The sequence below is a fragment of the Poecilia reticulata genome, linkage group LG5 (assembly GCF_000633615.1).
Source record: "Poecilia reticulata strain Guanapo linkage group LG5, Guppy_female_1.0+MT, whole genome shotgun sequence".
NCBI classification, from domain to species: domain Eukaryota; kingdom Metazoa; phylum Chordata; class Actinopteri; order Cyprinodontiformes; family Poeciliidae; genus Poecilia; species Poecilia reticulata.
The window spans coordinates 15,061,604-15,065,900 of record NC_024335.1 but is presented as its reverse complement, the minus strand read 5'-3'; the positions used below and the strand labels follow the sequence as shown (position 1 = coordinate 15,065,900).

Below are 4,297 nucleotides of genomic sequence, written 5' to 3'. Positions count from 1 at the left end.
CTTTTTGACAGCCCTATTTACCAATTTCTAGTTGTAACTGTTTCAGGTGGACCTCCTGATGTTTGCAGCCCTTTATCTCTTTTTAATAGTTTATCTGTTATTTTTTACTCAGGCCTAATTAAAAATGGTTGTAAAGGCACCTCATCCAACACTATGCCAGAAATCAGTTTAGCATTTCCTACCACTCAGAAGCTTATGTCCCCCAAATAACTCTACATCTGCAGATGACAGCTGGACTCCAGGATGCTTGTTGTTTATCTTGTGAGCTAAGGTCCACTGCAGTGATTCGGTGTGATGGACAATGCTCTTAGATACACAACCCTTCCGTTTTGCAAATTGATCTTTTTGTTAGGTGGCTATGAAGGTTGATACCTGTAATTTTCTGGGGTGTTTCAGATGACAGCAGGGGATGTAATGCTAAACATTTTGAGACAAAATGACACAATCATTACATGTACCTATTGGTTTCAAATGACTTCGTTCACTAAATCCTAAAAGTTATTCTAAGTTTAACACCAACGACAATGGGTCTTATCAAGAGCTCACCATCTGCTCATTTATTTGTGGCAACTCCAGTATCTCCAAGCATATGCTTTAAATTCACTGAGGAAAGGTGAATTAGGTGGATTACATTGGTATTGTAACAAGACAGAGTAGCCTTCCCACCTTGGGAGTATTCTCTTCACTATGGTTGATGCAATTTTGTAGAATCACACAAATCTATTCTGTGCAGGACACTCGAGTGCTGACTTAATCTGGACCTGTAGCCCGTTTTTTCAGATAAGTCCGGTGGCCCCACACACATTTGCTGAAGACAGACAGGCTAGAGAGGAAGAAAGAGTGTCTATCATTAGTCACAGTGTTTGAGTGGAAATGTGGGATCCTAATAAGATGGAAGAAATGGTCAGATCAAGTTAGGGTGGGAGGTCTGTGTTGCTGAAGTGAGTGAAGCAGAATACAACAGCATCCTAAACCGACTCTGTTGGAAAACAAAGCTTAAGTGCTTCGTTCAAGGATTCAAGCAGTATAATCACACTTCTGTGTGTGTTCTATTCATTCTGCACTGCATGAATGTGAGTTAAAGCCTTTTGTAGAATCAGTGAAAAGAGTTTACTAGGCACCATTTTTACCTTCAAATGTCAAATATATTATATGTCAAAATTGCTTAAGAAGGAAATGGTCAGGCTAATCTGAAGCTAAAACACAAAATATGTCATTTGATTTATTGATGATAAGTGAGGGAAAAAACATTTTAACTTTATGTGAATTAAAGGAAATAAACATGTTTACACTTGTGCTTTGATTGATATAAGGAAAGCTTGATATTTCTTTTTTTTTTTTCTGTTTAATTATTTATGTCATATTTGCACCCCAGGTTATGTTTTTGCAGTGCGAAGGACTTGCACTCTCATTCTGACCTTTGGTACTCAAAGTACACTTTAGCTAAGTTAACTTAGTTTTTTTGTTTTGTTTTTTTGTCTGCCAGCTTGAATCACACCAAGGAGGATACACTGACAGAAAGATGGGTATAGAAAGCCTGAGGGTGGAAATTAATCCTGGAGAAAGGAAAACCCACAATGTTTTTACTTGTGTGTGGGGGTTTGTGAATGAGCACACACAGTAGGTTGTGTGTATGTGTGACTTGGAGCACATGTAGGTAGAATGATGTTTCCATAGTCATAGTATTTGTGCAAGTGGATCAACATTTAATGAAAACATATCCCAAATGCATACACATTTCTACACAATCTAATTTAGAAACAACGGCTGAGTAAGAGTGAGTGTCCGGAAGAAAAAAAAAAAAAACTCTGCGATGAAGGAGTAAGCTCACTTTTATTGGATATCTCTCAGAGTCTGGACCAATGAAACTTTTTTTATTATCCTAACTGAAATATTGATACCTCAAAGTACCCAGCAGTATATTTTTCCTCGACTGTTCTTGTATTTCTCTTCCAGATGATTCACAATGGTGAGAGAGGGCAAAAACAGACAGACAAAAGAATGTGGGAGAAAATGGATGAGGGAGGCAATATCAGGGTACAGGCATGCGTTATTTTGCAGTTTTACGACAAATACTAAATGAAAATCCCTGGAAGGGTATTAGAAGTCTGTATTTAATTAAGTCTTTATAAAATATTAACTAGGAGGACAGGGCAATTTCCCTTCTCCCGTGGTTTCCTCAGTGGATTGAACTATAGTTACATTGCAAAGACAGCTTTGAATTATGATTACAGATAGAAGGTGAATGAGAGTGAGAGAAAAGCATGTCCAGAGTGCCCACTAAAGAGCCAAAGGGGATGTTGGGATGAGGGACTGATGCTCCTCTTACCACTATGCCTGGAATGTCTTCAAATCACAGGGAGGAACAACGCTTTGATTTATTGGAGGTCGGTTAGGTTCACTTTTCAGCCCTGGCACCTCTCTGTCTCTTCCTTTTACAATCTTTGAACAGAATTTGATTCCCTAATTTGAGAGTCACATCCTGTGAAGGGTGCATTGTACAAGAGAGGTGTATATTTGAATTAAAATAGTCTTCATCAGGTGCAATGATGACAGTTTGTAAAAAGAAAGGGAAGCAGACCTAAATATACAGTTCCATTTAGAGAAAAAGATAAGGGAGTTGATGAAAGACCTACTGCATACTAATTTTCTTTGGCCTCATTTGATGACTAAATGTAATTTGTTTGACAAACAATCTAACAGTCTGTCTGGTGTTTGCAAACCCAGAGTCCACAAACTAACCAAAAAAGCTACTTGCAAAAATATTTTAGCAGTTGTAAATGCCCTTTGCAGCAACTAATCCTCAAAAGGAAAAATACACTTTAATTTCCATTTGTGCTGATTTATCTGTACAAAAAAAGATGATGTTAATATATGGAAGAGTTTAACACATTTAAAAAAAACAGAACCAGCTGGAAAGATAAAGTTGACCAAACCTTTGCAGTAGCTGTACCAAAATTTAAGTTTACCATTTTATATATTAACTGCCCATACCACACAGATAATTAAATTAGAGCTTTGTATTCTTATTCAGTTTTTCATATATTTCTATCTCTCGTCTCACTTGTTTTATATGCATGGGTTGGTGCACAGTTGTTCTTGATGCTCTTTCTCCTGCGTCGGTTCACTCCTTATGAAACCTATGCAGATTTTTGAACGTATCACCCTGACCATCTTCTCAAGGCTGTAGCTAAACTATTTGTTAATGCAGAGTTTCCTATTATGCTTTTCCCTAGACTTATTGTTTATATGATTTACTCACATTATTCAAATTTTCTGAGATACTGAATTTTGAATGTTCATTCTGTTGAAGTCATACTCATTAAAAATAAATGCTTGGAATATTTAAATGTATGTTTGATGAATCTATTGTATTAGCTTAGTTTTATGAAATTATTGAAAAAAAAAATTAAACTTTTTCTTGATATTTTTTTAGCTGTACTGGGATATAATTTTGCTTATATGCCATGTTTTAGCACTACTTTTTACCACAAGAGCATAAGAGAGATTTATAGAGCACACACCATCTTATAATAAAACAGCATTTGACTGTTGCATAGATGTCTTAAATCAAACAGTTGATAGGTTATGTTAGATACCTTCAGATTAAAATGTGCTCTTCAGTAAGCCTGCATGACTTAAATATGCTGCAGTTCAACCAAATAAATTCACCTAGCTCTTTATCACAGAGATCTTCATCAATCCATGCACCCCCTACATTTTTACTGTCACTCCCTTAGTGATCTAATATGTGGGGGCTTGTCAGTTTGCTATTTCATGTTTCCATTTTCCTTATCAGTGATAAATCAATTCATAAGTTCCATGTAGACATTTTGTACCAGCATTGACAACCAATAAATCAAGGTAATGTTGTCATCAACTTAGAGGTTACTGTAAGGAATGGGAGTTACTTGGTTGCTATAAATAGTGTATCAACTGGAGGTTAGTCAGAGTTCTTGTTTTGTTGTTGTTCAGCGGTCACATTCTGGCCACAGGTTCCAAAAGGAATTGGAATTACAATAGATTAAAATACGATGTAACAAATATTCAGGAAATAAGATTATAGTCAAGTTGTAAATGAGATGGTACTTAACTACCGAGAAAAACAAACTCATATGAAGTATTAAATGACTGGTTATATATATGCTTAGTCAAAAGCAAGATGGTGTGAAATAACAATACATATACATGAAATAAAATACAGAAAAGGGAAAATTAACTCATAGGTAAATGAATTACGATCAGATCATGAGTAAATGTGTCGATTAGCAGGACAAAAAAAAAAATAAATATATAT

The 4,297-nt window shown here is 35.8% G+C and overlaps 1 protein-coding gene across 2 annotated transcripts in view; it reads left to right on the top strand.

The window, feature by feature from the left end:
* Positions 1 to 4,297, top strand: part of cdh22 (cadherin 22) — a 159,229-nt gene that overhangs the window by 90,460 nt on the left and 64,472 nt on the right. The window lies entirely within an intron of this gene.